This window comes from Haliotis rubra, unplaced genomic scaffold (genome assembly GCF_003918875.1).
Source record: "Haliotis rubra isolate DU_JTF1 unplaced genomic scaffold, ASM391887v1 Scf38, whole genome shotgun sequence".
Lineage (NCBI taxonomy): Eukaryota > Metazoa > Mollusca > Gastropoda > Lepetellida > Haliotidae > Haliotis > Haliotis rubra.
In genome coordinates, this window is record NW_025767057.1 from 993,764 (window position 1) to 1,009,026 (window position 15,263).

The 15,263-nt window shown below is 40.3% G+C and overlaps 1 protein-coding gene across 1 annotated transcript in view; it reads left to right on the top strand.

Annotated features, from left to right (window-relative positions):
* LOC124286311 (potassium voltage-gated channel subfamily KQT member 1-like) overlaps window positions 1–15,263 on the top strand; it is an 81,170-nt gene that overhangs the window by 42,290 nt on the left and 23,617 nt on the right. The window lies entirely within an intron of this gene.

The window sequence follows — 15,263 nt, forward strand, 5'->3', positions numbered from 1 at the left end:
ACTCAGACACATTATACTGACTCCGAGTCGACCGGTCCTTGTTGTACCCATTAATGCCAAGCCAGGCAGGGACCAACAAGTACCATATTTTAACGTCTTTTGGTATGACGCGGTCGGGGATCAAACCCGCGACCTTCTGTTCTCTGGGTGGACGCTCTAACCACTACACCACGGAGGCGGTCCTACATTAGAGGAATGGTAATGAAGGTAGATTGGGACATATATAACTCTCAAGGCAACAGCAACAGTTTGACGCTTGTTCGAGAACACTGAAGTAAAAAATGAAAGTACATCCAAATCCAATGTGTGCATGAGATTTTCACTATTCTCCTCAAACAGAATGATATAAAATGAATGTAATTTTACTAAATGTACCCACTTGGATATTGATAGAACAGCAGTTACCAGGTATTATTTCAGCATAGCTGCTGGCTATGTTCTTCACTGAGGCACAAGGTACATGAGAGAATTTACCAGTTCCTGGAAGTGCTTTAGATGCTATAATGTGTGTCACAATCCCTGAACCACACTATTTTCCTTTTCGCTCAGCCCTTTCTGCAATGCTAAACCCCAAATGAAGTAAGTTTAAATTGTCTTAAGGTTTAAGGGCTCCTTTTCAATTTATGTGGATTTATTTGGTTCTTTCAAACTATATATTTTCAGAGAATGAGCATTAGTCTATATGCCCATTGGTACAGTCACTACCACAGATTATAACACTGTTCTGTCTCATTTGTCTAGTTGCTTACCTGTCAGACAGCACCATTATCCTATTCTCCCCGGGAATCTTAAGTTCTTGTGAAGCCCCGCACATCCTGTTTATCGCAATATCAGGGTTCCCATAGCCTAGAAAGTCCATAGTAACAATCCACTTTTCTGAAAAGGCCCTTTTGGAGCTTCTTGGTGTAGCCATCAATGTCAGGCACTTAAAATGTGTTTCTCCTAAAGCAGGAGGCAGCTTCATGGCTATTCAGGGGTTTCCCTGGCAGTAGGTTTTGTCGCTGTTTCCTTCCTCCAGAAATCTGGTGAATATATGTTACAGTCAGATTGTGAAATCAGTCATTTCGTGAAACGACTAAAAATTTCAGTCATTTCGTGAAATAACTGAGAGGGTCAGCCATTGAACTATCCCTACTGCTCGTACTCTTTCTGGGTTAACCTTGGCATTCTCTCTGTGTGACTATGTGCAGTGATATTGCAGTGTTGGACAGGCCATTTATACTGATTTTTCACACGATCTTTCCCATGTATCCGACTAAGACATGTGTTTCATGTTTCTGAGAGTCGGGGCCACAAAATGCGTTTTGGCGATTTGTTTCATGCATCACGAACATTGGCAATAATTATCATGCACATTTACATCAAACGTCCAAACCTATTTATATAGCCAATAGCGAAATGGCTGATCCTCTTGGTCATTTCACGAAATGACTGATTTCACAATCTGACTGTATCATATACACAGCCTTGACAAATTGCTGGCACCCATATGATGCTGATCTAATCTCTTGCTCACTGAGATACCATGCCGCAGGTAAGCATGAACACCCAACTCAGACACATTATACTGACTCCGAGCTGACCAGTCCTTGTTGTACCCATTAATGCCGAGCGCCAGGCAGGGACCAACCACTACACCACTGCGGCGGTAGTGCTGGCAGAGAAAGGGCTTAAGAGAATCCACTTGATCACTACATGTTCTATAAAATTATTTATTTTAAGGTATCACGGTGAAACAGCGGACTGATGAGTTTGGGTGACTTTGTATTGAATAACAGGACAAGTTAGTGAGCTGACATAAACAGGTCAAGGCAGTGTGTTAACACTGTATGTTGAATAGAGAATCTCACCCAAGTGTCTACTGATAACAATTATATCAACACGAGTTTATCATCGAAAATCATTCTTCATTAATTTTCAGTGAAAACTGTACATGTCTCAACATGGTACTACCATTAGACTTGCAGTGCAGCAATGTCATAGCATTGTGATGTCATCAACTTGATGACGTCATGGCATTGTCAGGGCATTGTACAAAATCTACTGTCAAAACGATATCTCCTAGGAGATAACATATGATCTCACACAAGTGATATATCCTGTGGAACACAGTTTTGGATGATAAATCTCTTTTTTCAGCTATAGTATAGTACTATTGCTGGTGTCACTTCTGCGGGCCACCACGTTTGGGAGGAAATGTTGCTTGCTGAAGTCAGTCACGTGACCAGTATCTTGACTCTAAACTAACTGCTCAATCCATTCAGTGGAGCCCCCCTGCAGAGTCTGAGAAAGGCGTCTGTCATGTTGATGATGCTGTCCTCAGGCTTGCTGACTAGGTTGATTCGCATCATTGTATCCCACTTGTGTAGATCGATGCTCATGCTGTTGATCACTGGATTGTTGTGATAAACAACAAGCAAACAAAACCAGTGATTTGCAGACCTTTAGTGATTCTGTGAGATAGTGATGGCTGAATCCAGTGATAAATAATCAGACACTTTCCACAAACTGATGCATAACCAGTCTTGTACCAAGACTTTAAAGTCAGTAACATAACTGTCAAAATTTTCATTGTACTCTGCAAATTTTATTTTTCTCAGGGCATACATTCTGGGACTATTTAGCACACAAATATTCCAGTGTTTCATTCTCACTTGGGATTCCAAGTGAAGGTGCCATATATCTCTCTCCCTTGTTGCCCATGAAAGTCAACATAAAGTTAACTTTTCCAGTTCAGACTTTGTAAACAATGAACCTTAGACTCACAATTATGCTTAAAGTTTCTCCATTCCGTGTCTGGGAGTTGCCAATCTATTGGTGGTTTATTTAGCTGACTGCATAATTTCAAGCACTTTAATGTTGACAACCTGTGTAGTTGTGATTTACTGTTCTGTGAAGGCAGTTTCAGTTCCTGGCTGTCTGTCCTGCTTTGTGTTATGATTGTGATGAGTAGAGAAGGAAAGCAACTCGGGTAAATATTTGTCCGTGTCCATCAAAATCTGCATTTTGCTAAGTATGTTTCAATGGCTCAGAAAGTGGCAAATCCTAACAGCCCACTAAACTTTGATCAGGAGAACTTGTTGTTCACTGTCAGATAGACGTCCTGAGGATGTGAGCCAGTTTGCTTATAGAGATATCAAAGTAGATGTGTACATTGCTGGATGTTTCTATTCCATTTCATTGGTCTACAGTTGAAATGTGTATTACTAACAAGAGTTATCTGCCCTTGTCAACAAGTTTCATTAAGAGTTATCTCCCTTCCTGAGATAGTGAACTCTTGAGACGAGACTCCAGTCCACCTGTACCCTCTGCTATCAGTTACTTGAGTAACCACCTTGCATGCTTGGGACCCTTCAAACCCACAGAGAGAGTTATACTTGTATATAGTTTATAACTTATACAGTTATTCTTTGGAACATATGTATTTACTGTTACAGCAGTGGTTATATTAGAAAAAGATCGTTGTAAACCATTAACATACAGTTATCCACAAAAAATGAAAGTCATAACTCCTGGAAGGATTGAAGTTTTAAGATTGGTTAATGGAAACAGACCCACTGAAGCGTGTCACCGTACATGAAGCTGTGCATACACATTAAGCAGCACACATCCATGCACATAACAGCCGGTGAAGTCACAGATTACTTGCATCAAATGGATCATGATTGAAGACAAAAAAGTAAAGCTTGAAGCATCGTTAACGTGTGTGGCCAAATCGATCTTCATTCTGCAAATACAAGATAAAACATAATCTAAATTGATCATCTAATGCCTCGTCAATAGGAAGAAAGAACAAGCTAGGGCTGATTAGACTGCAGTGCAATGTGAAGACAGTGATTACTATAAACTCCTTGGAGTTGAAGAATGACAAGGCTTGGTCTCTACAAGCGCCAGTCTGTCATCAAGTCACAATCAATACTTATCTGAAATAAATCATGATAAATTGATTGACATGCTTTGCCTGTATTCTGCGTTTCTTGAGTAGTTCTGATGTCCACCGCTTAAGGCAATATGTTTTTGTGCATGATTGTAACAATGAAGCTGAACGAGATATTCTCAATTTTTTGTAAAGGTTTGAGCGATTACAGAAATTTGTTTTAAAGGAAAACAATTAGTAAAACTAATGTAATTCAACCAGTGATTTCTCACTGTGAATGGGCATATGGATTCTGGGGCCTTTTTTATGTGATCTGCAAAACATGGGTAGGCCTGCATTGATATCACAATCTGTTACGGTGAAACTATGTGAGTATGTGCCATGTGATGATGATGATGATGATGATGATGATGATGATGATGATAATGATGAAGATGAAGATGATGATGATGATGCACTTGTCACATGTATTCATTTATTCAGTAGCTATAGGATAGCTATCAATATATAGGACTTGTGCAATGCACTTTTTTTAATAGATAGGTTAACCCAAGAATAATCTGTAAGCTTGGAGAATAAAAGCAAGCCTGATCTTCAGCAGTAAGAATTTAAACAATAGGAAATGCGCAGAATAGGAAAAAGATCAGGAACCAAAAGACTTTAATCTAAAAGTTGAAGTAATTAGGTGGAGCTTGTTAGTGACAATGTTGGCAACATTAATGTAAAAAGAAATTCATATGATTGATAGTGTTATTCATGTGATAGTCAGATCTGATAAGGGTTTATTCATATGATAGTCAGATCTGATAAGGGTTTATTCATGTGATAGTCAGATCTGATAAGGGTTTATTCATGTGATAATTAGATCTGATAAGCTTGAAATCACTGTCCGATAAATCATGCAAATGAGGACATCGAGTGGGGACTACTTTTCCTAAGGTCTGTGCACCTATCCAACGCCTTCCTGCTCTATGTTTCATACAGGTGCGGAAAAGTTTATAGAGTGGTTTCTGTTTGAGTGTCTGTTAATGTAAAAACCAAGAAGCCTGCCAATCGTTTGGCACTGTATTATAAATAGTGCCTTTCATTCATGTTATTGTATAACTGTGCAGTTTCTGCAGTTAGTAAATGAAATGTATGTCTTAAACTTTGCTTATTTTAAGATAAACATTATATATTAAAGACATAATTATCCATGTTTCCAAGTTGATAAGAAGGGAATTTTTTTGTTTACCTTCGAAAGGTATTAGTATTGTGTGCATTTTGTTTGTTGTTTAACGCAGCACTCGGCGATATTCCTGCTATTTGGCTGTGATCTGTAGTTCTAAGATGCTTCGGTGAAAGATCAAAGGTGCCAACAATACTTTATCAGACGATAATGTGCATTTTTTGCATTACGTCACAATGTATTAGCGTCACTGCGCCATTCTAGTCTGCCCCCTCATAATCGAACGATTTTGCATTACGTCACAATGTAAGCGACGTCACAATGCATGTCAGTTGTCATCGCCTTGTACAGCCTCCAACAGTAAACTACTCTGTTGCATCCCGTTTCCTGGTTTGCAGTTGCTTCATGCAGCTAACATCACTGGTGGAAAAATTACGTTTATGATTTCCGATGTAATTCCTGTATAATTTAAATAAGGACCTACAGTTGCATCTGTTGTTCTTCCTAAAATGCACTTTCAAACTTGCAAATGAATTCATGGCTAAGAATCAACTTCAGTAACAATAATGTCACATCATCATAATAGTTTATAAAGAAAGAGTTAACATTCCTGACATGACTGCAAATGAGATTGAAACTGATTTCTGTTTTCGTGTAAGAAAGTTCAAACAATACTGATAGCCTGATCATTTTGAAAATAAGCTTCTGATGAGAAACATTATTTTTGTTCATGACTTCAGGTATCTTCCATAATTTCTGCTTTTCCCATGTCAGATAATTTGCAAGCTTGCCATTGATGCTTATGCCAAATACATCAACCATTTTGTAAATATTTATGAAACATTTCATGGAAATCGTTAAGGAAAGTAAAGTTCTCCTCGGTAATGAATGGAGGCAATTGGTGCCATAAACACCCTAAAAACCTTCCTCAAAAGAGACTTTTTCTATAATCCTCCAGGTATTAAATTTTCAATCATGTGGCGAAGCAATACCATTGGTAATAAAATGTAACAACCAGCCAAACCTCTGCTGTAAGCTGTAGGGTGCCTTCCAATAGTGAATATGTGTGTACTCAGGAGGTCCTCTATCAATGGCAGGTCCAGATGAAGACAGGAATATTGCTACAGTCCATCCATTTCAGCTATAGACCAGTGCCAGACTCCATATCAGTAATTTGTTCAGCTAGTGAATACAGCGTATTATTCCTTAGGGAGACTGGCTCATTCATTTTTCTGTATCAAGATTCCTGTCTGTCAAGATCTGCTATAAGAGTTGCATATGCTTGATCTTGCCTGTTTTAAGGCCATTTACATTAGATTTTACCTTTTATGTCAGATTTTTGGCTAAGTGATTAGAAGTATGATTTTTGGTAAGAACATAAAAATATGGTTCTCCATACACTTTGCCTATGTTAACGGTTGGTAGGATGAATTAAAATGTCTGTAGATATGGATATGTCTGTAGTCATATGTTATTAAGATTTTCATTCGCAATGTGTGCGTTTGTCTATTAACTGGTAAAAAGGAATTTTTAAAAAGTGACAATTTTTCATGTGACTAATTCATTATCTGATGGTTGCTTTTAGTCACATATTTGCTGATGCCTAAACTAACACATGAAAGAGTGTTGCCTCAGTAGAGCAGTCAAAAAGTATTGGGCAGACATGTGGAGGATGTTTCTAAATTTAACCCATCGGTGACAAGAACTAATGTGAAAGTCAACAGAGGTAAATTTGAAATGGCCTTAATACACTGAATGATGAATACATTTCCGTTATCCTCTGGCACTGTGACTTTATATTTGAGTTTTATGTCTACTTTCCTGATGGACTGCGGGATCGGGTGGTCAGGCCCGCTGACTTGGTTGACACATGTCATCTGTTCCCAATTACGCAGATCGATGCTCATGCTGCTGAAGACTGGATTGTCTGGTCCAGACTTGATTATTTACACACCGCCACCATATAGCTGAAGCACCACATACAGTTTCATTGTTTCTCGGTAGCAATTGTGAATCATATTGGTCTCAACTACCAAAAACATGTTTGGATTGTTCCCCACACATGTTCCCACAAACCGTTGTAAAACCAAACACATGTCTAAGTGGTTATATTTTTAGAATCTCTGCACATAGCAGATGTAATTCAAAATTAGTATGTTGTTTTAGTTTGAACAAATTCAGTAAATGTGTTATGGCATCAATGTGTTTTTTAATTCATTACTTCATTGTCTGGTTTGTTTACAAGCAACCATCATTTATTTAGCAGGACTACAAATGAGCAATGTTAGACAGCAAACAAACACAAGAGATGACAAGGTTATCCTTTTTACGAACACCTGGTGGAATCAATTATCCATTCTCTAATTTTCTGTTTTGAAATCTGTTTTGGCAGATAATTGAGGTTGGTAATTCTTTGGCATTGACCTTCTTGATTGTGTAAAATTGTTGATTTGTCTTGCAAGAATTGTTATTTGAAAAATCATAACTTTTAATGTTTGTAATGCATATTTATTTTGCATGGAAAAAATTTAATGCATTGTAACTAAATTCAATGAGAAGGGGATTAGGGGTTGATGCACTAGACATGTGTCTGATGCCAGGGAAGGAAACTGGTAATCATTAATTGGTCAGATGAACAACTTGAAGGAAATCTGCCAATTCTCTTTTGCAAACGTACTTAAATGATACATTTTGTCTAACTGAATCTGTTTTCAAAGTCTGTTTGTAGTATGTTCGATTTTGATGAAGCAGTTATTACTTTTAAATTAAATTATTGTATTTGTTTGATCCTGGTCTTTTTTATATGAGTGAAGTCTTCAAGTGGTTGGCTGTGAAAGAAAGAAAATACGTTTAGCAAGCTGCTAGCAGTAAAGCTATAGTTTCTGGAATTAAATTCAGTTTTGCCCAAATTAGGGTGCTTGGTATGTCAGCACCATAACAGCGTTTGCGGGTTTGTGGTATAAAAGTAACAAATATACTATTCACTCTTTGCTAAGGATCAAATCATGGACTCAACAGAAAACAATTATGTGGAGACAAATTGGATTTAGATATCTAAGCTTATTGTAAGTATGGATCCAAGGTTGCAGTATGTCATTTCATCTTGTGGATCCCATACCTGCTATTGACAGGTGTTGTTTACTTGTCAATGACTCGTTCCATGATTTGCGAAATGGTTGATTGGTGCCATGAAAACCATTTTTATGGATACTCATCTTTCAAATGCATAATGTTAGATTAAAGTGACTGTTTGCCTAAAGAGGGGTTACCATATTATTATTTACCCAGTTTTAAATGGATACAATTTCAAATTATGAATCTACGTTTAAGTAAAGTTGTGAATTTTTGTGAATCCTTAGCAAAGTGTGAGTAGTATCTATGTTCTGTGACCTTTTGGGCTTTCCTTTTCTCTTTCACTCACCCACCCAAAATACACCTACCTACTCACTCACTCACTTGCCCACTTCTTCACATACTAATGGTCAATATACCAGAATGTACTTGATTTTTTTCAGCGGAATCATAATAGAGTAACTAGTGTTCCAATTACTTTTAAAAACTGAACAGAAATGCTCCCAAACTTGTATTATTTACCCAAATCTAAATCATGGTGAAATTTGCTTGACATATATCCGCCAAGTACCAGTGTACTTGTGTATGAGTGAGTGAGTTTTGAGCGACACCACTTAGAACTGATTTTAGTGTTTTCAGCTTGATGGAGGAAGTAAGCCTTTATTGATTCCAGTCTTAGACCTTTACCATTTTGGTTAAACCCATGAGCATGGCATTGCCTAAAACAGTTGTGACATTCTCAGCAGACGTGTTTATTTACAACATTCATGTGTGCACACATTGGTGATGAAGCAGTTATCATCCCAAAGGCTTTGGTCCATGGCGTTGGTGGTGGGGAAGCCTAGAGGTAAAAGCTTTCACACATCATGCAGAAGGCCTGGGTTCGATTCCCACAAGGGTACAATGTGTGAAGCCCATTTCTGGTGTCCTCCACAGTGATATTGCTGGAATATTGCTCAAAGCGGCGTAAAACTGAACTTCCTCACTTCAATCACTGATCGTACAGCTGCAACTGCCAAGCCTTGAGTTGTACTATGAGAATTACAGTAGCTGTAGCTCAGTGACTTTGTGAAGCAGAATCCTGGTGAACCAACTGTCCCCTGTCATTCTTTCAACAAAGTCAGTATTGCCACAGGAAGTTTTTACTAAGAACACTTTCTCAGGAAATCTTTGAACCCCTAAGGAATGTTTTATGAAGAACATACTTTCCCCAGGAATATTTTACCAAGTTACCTTGAGAAACTGGATTAGGAAAACGTTCCCAGTGATTTCTGAATCCCCCATCAGTATATTGCATGTCCTCCTAGCGAGTCTGGGTCATACACATGGCAGTCAACTACAACCCATGCTGGTCCCTGGAGGGCAGTTAACAGATGGAGTTGCCAATTGGATTACGTGTGGATAGCATGTCATCAAACCTAGACAGAGTGATCATTCATAATATCTAGTTCTGGATTGTCTATGCCAGACTGGGTGGTACTGAGTGGTCATGTGCATAGCCCAGGTCACAAATCAGTTGAAGTTAAGCAATGTTGGTCACGGACAGTTCTTGGACAGGTGACCGTGTTTGTCAGCTTGACTGCTGACAGTTTCTAGGACTTCAGTCCTACCCCACAACAAAGCACACGTGGCACATGTGGTCTCACCTTAGGCAAGAGAGTTTGTTCAAAATTGCCTCTGTTCATCCAGCAGTGAATGGGTACCCGGTGGGATAAGTAATATGACAGTTAACCTTCTAGCGCCTCACAGACAGCTTGGGTTAACCAGGGTAATAATGTCTTGGCACTTTGAGCATGCACAAGTGCTTGGATACAGGCGCTTTATAAAATGTCCATTATCATACATATATTACTTGAATTTACAGGCTGCCTTCATATTTGCTGGAACATGGGAGTGAACAATCAAACAATTTTGTGCCTCATCTTCATCATGGTTGGGAGAGTGAGTTCAGCAAGATAAGGTTCAATAGCAGGGATCTTGGTACGGTTTAGCTGCTTACAAATGTACCTGCCACAGGATATTCATCACAGATCGGCTTCCAGTAGCCGGACTCTCGATCACCAGGACTATATCAGGTCATACTGATGCGTTCATGTCCCTCCCTCGTGTCAATATGGATCCCAATGATTAAGTCTCAGACAAGGATTACCCAGATCAGCTCCAACTAATATAGGAATTAGCTTGATTTCAACTGAACAAGATTGAGCTTGTCAGTAAGATCTTTTGATCGATGACATATTGACCATGTTTGGTAGGTATGTCCATTAGCCCAGTGGGAACGAATCATCATTAGAGTTGATATCAAGACTGACCTAGTACAAAGTTAACAAACCCATGCTGGGCCAGACTGTTCTTAAATTTTTCAAGTCTTGGTTTAAAGAAGTAGGGAAAATAATTAGATAAAAGCCAGACCAATTCAATAATTATTTTCTGATTTTTCTTCCGCCGATTCCCAAAGGCAGGAGGACAAACAGAAAATCATTCAATACAATTTTCGCAAAGATTTTTTTTAAAGCAAGAACAATCCATGGGTATTATTTCATTAAGTACTATAAAACCAGTTTCTAACTCAACATGTACTACTCACACTTTGCTAAGAGCTAAATAGTAATATTTATATGTGTTCCTTAGCCTGTGTTGAGAGGTATAATAGTGTATGGAGACATATTCAAATGGAATGCAGTCGTGTTGGTAGTCAATAAAAGTATCTCCATCTTTGACAAAGCCAATACTTAATCAAAACACCCCACACCCTAATGTTGACAATACAGAGACTCTACAAGTGGAAGTGCATGTTAATCACAGTTACGCAGTCTCTTGGGGCTGGAGGTGACCACACTGAATGTTGGCCACCCATTACATGGCTAGACACATGTTTGAATATGGATGAAGCTTAATATGGAGACATGGTAAAGTTGGTATTGAATTCCCTGGGCCTTGTTGTGGACTACTGAATATGGAGATGAAATGAGTAGTTATCAGGCATCATCACATCACCTGTTGCCTGGATGTTGTCCGTTTCTTCTGTCATATTTAGGGAAACAGTTAATGTTCCATGTGAGCAAGTATGGGGGATTCTTGTGAGGAGCTGTGATGGATCTTGTGAGGTGGTGTGATGGATGTGGTGTGGTGGTGTGATGGATCTTGTGAGGGGCTGTGATGGATCTTGTTAGGTGATGTGGTGGATCTTGTGAGGGGCTGTGATGGATCTTGTGTGGTGGTGTGATGGATCTTGTGAGGTGGTGTGGTGGATCTTGTGAGGTGGTGTGATGAATCTTGTGAGGTGGTATGGTGGATCTTGTGAGGTGGTGTGATAGATCTTGTGAGGTGGTGTGATGAACCTTGTGAGGTGGTTTGATGGATCTTGTGTGGTGGTGTGAAGGATCTTGTGATGTGGTGTGATGGATCTTGTGAGGTGGTGTGATAGATCTTGTGAGGTGGTGGATGTTGTGAGGTGGTGATGGATCTTGTTAGGTGATGTGGTGGATCTTGTGAGGGGCTGTGATGGATCTTGTGTGGTGGTGTGATTGATCTTGTGGTGGTGTGGTGGATCTTGTGAGGTGGTGTGATGAATCTTGTGAGGTGGTGTGGTGGATCTTGTGAGGTGGTGTGATGGATCTTGTGAGGTGGTGTGATGGATCTTGTGAGGTGGTGTGATGGATCTTGTGAGGTGGTGTGATGGATCTTGTGATGTGGTGTGATGGATCTTGTGAGGTGGTGTGATAGATCTTGTGAGGTGGTGGATGTTGGTGGTGTGATGGATCTTGTGAGGTGGTGTGATGGATCTTGTGAGGTGGTGTGATGGATCTTGTGAGGTGGTGTGATGGATCTTGTGAGGTGGTGTGATGGATCTTGTGTGTGGTGGATCTTGTGAGGTGAGGTGGTGATGGATCTTGTGAGATGGTATGATGGATCTTGTGAGGTGGTGGATCTTGTGAGGTGGTGTGATGGATCTTGTGAGGTGGTGGATCTTCTTGTGATGTGGTGTGATGGATCTTGTGAAGTGGTGTGATGGATCTTGTGAGGTGGTGGATCTTGTGAGGTGGTGTGATGGATCTTGTGAGGTGGTGTGAGGTGGTGTGATGGATCTTGTGAGGTGGTGTGATGGATCTTGTTAGGTGATGTGGTGGATCTTGTGAGGGGCTGTGATGGATCTTGTGTGGTGGTGTGATGGATCTTGTGAGGTGGTGTGATGGATCTTGTTAGGTGGATCTTGTGAGGTGGTGTGGTGGATCTTGTGAGATGGTATGATGGATCTTGTGAGGTGGTGGATCTTGTGAGGTGGTGTGGTGGATCTTGTGAGGTGGTGTGATGGATCTTGTGAGGTGGTGTGATGGATCTTGTGAAGTGGTGTGATGGATCTTGTGAGGTGGTGGATCTTGTGAGGTGGTGTGATGGATCTTGTGAGGTGGTGTGATGGATCTTGTGAGGTGGATCTTGTGAGGTGGTGTGATGGATCTTGTGAGATGGTGTGATGGATCCTGTGAGGTGGTGGATCTTGTGAGGTGGTGTGGTGGATCTTGTGAGGTGGTGTGGTGGATCTTGTGAGGTGGTGTGATGGATCTTGTGTGGTGGTGTGATGGGTCTTGTGAGGTGGTTTGATTGATCTTGTGAGGTGGTGTGATGGATCTTGTGAGGTGGTGTGATGGATCTTGTGAGGTGGTTTGATTGATCTTGTGAGGTGGTTTGATTGATCTTGTGAAGTGGTGTGATGGATCTTGTGAGGTGGTGGATCTTGTGAGGTGGTGTGGTGGATCTTGTGAGGTGGTGTGGTGGATCTTGTGAGGTGGTGTGATGGATCTTGTGATGTAGTGTGATCGATCTTGTGATGTGGTGTGATGGATCTTGTGATGTGATGGATCTTGTGAGGTGGTGTGATGGATCTTGTGAGGTGGTTTGATTGATCTTGTGAGGTGGTGTGATGGATCTTGTGAGGTGGTTTGATTGATCTTGTGAGGTGGTGTGATGGATCTTGTGAGGTGGTTGATCTTGTGAGGTGGTGTGATGGATCTTGTGAGGTGGTTTGATTGATCTTGTGAGGTGGTGTGATGGATCTTGTGAGGTGGTGGATCTTGTGAGGTGGTGTGATGATTGATCTTGTGAGGTGGTTTGATTGATCTTGTGAGGTGGTTTGATTGATCTTGTGAGGTGGTTTGATTGATCTTGTGAGGTGGTTTGATTGATCTTGTGAGGTTGGTGGATCTTGTGAGGTGGTGTGATGGATCTTGTGAGGTGGTTTGATTGATCTTGTGAGGTGGATCTTGTGAGGTGGTCTTGTGAGGTGGTGATTGATCTTGTGAGGTGGTTTGATCTCTTGTGAGGTGGTTTGATGGATCTTGTGATGTGATGGATCTTGTGAGGTGGTGGATCTTGTGAGGTGGTGTGATGGATCTTGTGAGGTGGTTTGATTGATCTTGTGAGGTGGTGTGATTGATCTTGTGAGGTGGTGGATCTTGTGAGGTGGTGTGATGGATCTTGTGAGGTGGTTTGATTGATCTTGTGAGGTGGTTTGATTGATCTTGTGAGGTGGTGGATCTTGTGAGGTGATGGATCTTGTGAGGTGGTTTGATGGATCTTGTGAGGTGGTTTGATTGATCTTGTGAGGTGGTTTGATTTGTGAGGTGGTGGATCTTGTGAGGTGGTTTGATTGATCTTGTGAGGTGGTTTGATTGATCTTGTGAGGTGGTTTGATTGATCTTGTGAGGTGGTGTGATGGATCTTGTGATGGTGGATCTTGTGAGGTGGTTTGATTGATCTTGTGAGGTGGTGGATCTTGTGAGGTGGTTTGATTGATCTTGTGAGGTGGTTTGATTGATCTTGTGAGGTGATCTTGTAAATAGGTGTGATGGTTTATTGAGGAGGCAGTGATGATTAGTTTCAATACAGATGAACCATCATTCCTGTTTGCATTCCTGTTTAGTGCTCAATAAATACTGTACTACTATGGATGTGTTATCATTCAGAACAGCTCCAGTGCTGATCAAATTGACTGGAGTGGTGACCAGTGAAACTAAGCGTCTTGTACTCCTGCTTGAAGTTGTAGATTTTATTGCTTAGTGATTGATCTGTATCAAATTGAAAGTACTGTAGAAGTTAAATCACCTGTACAGAATGTTGAAGTCGCATCTCATTTCTCAGGGCCCGGACTTGTTTACCCCAAACACCTAGCCTGTCTTAGCTGATGAAGATCAAACTTGGTATGCAGGTACATCTGTATCATAATTGATATCAGTGACACCTAACTTTTATCAAGTAATCACAGTTAGCATGCAGGTGCATCTGCATGATCACTGATACCAGTCACTCCTGACATTCATGGTGTGATCAAACTTGGCATGTATCTGCCACCAACATTTACATGGTGGTTTCGTCAAATAGTTTTGATCAATCCATCATCTGGATATTAGTGAAGATTAAACCTTGTCCAGGTTAGACAGTGTGCATATACAAACTGTCTTTTATGTAATCATACTGTACCTATGTACCGATTGTCGTCATGTATCCACTTGTGTTAGCGTGTTCACCTTGTGTTGCAGATGTACACCTTGTGTTAAGGTGCACATTTGGTGTTACAAGTGAAACTGTAAACCTTGTGTTAAGGTGCACATTTGGTGTTACAAGTGAAACTGTACACCTTGTGTTAAGGTGTACATTTGGTGTTACAAGTGAAACTGTACACCTTGTGTTAAGGTACACATTTGGTGTTAAAAGTGAAACTGTACACCTTGTGTTAAGGTGCATGTTTGGTCTAACAAGTGAAACTGTACACCTTGTGTTAAGGTGCACATTTGGTGTTACAAGTGAAACTGTACACCTTGTGTTGCAGGTTGAACTGTGTACACTTTGTGTTGCAGGTACACCTTGTGTACAGGTGAAACTGTACATTTTGTTTTGATATGTACACCTTGTGAAACTGGGTACACCTTATGTTAATGAATACACCTTGTGTTGCAGGTGAAACTAAGCATCTTGCATTAATATGTACACCTTGTGTTACATGTTAAGCTGTGTACACTGTGTTAATGAGTATACCTTGTGTTGCAGGTGAAGATGTGTACACCTTTTGTTAATGAGTACACCATGTGTTGCAGGTGAAGCTGTGTACACCTTGTTAATGAGTACATCTTGTGTTGCAGTTGAAGCTGT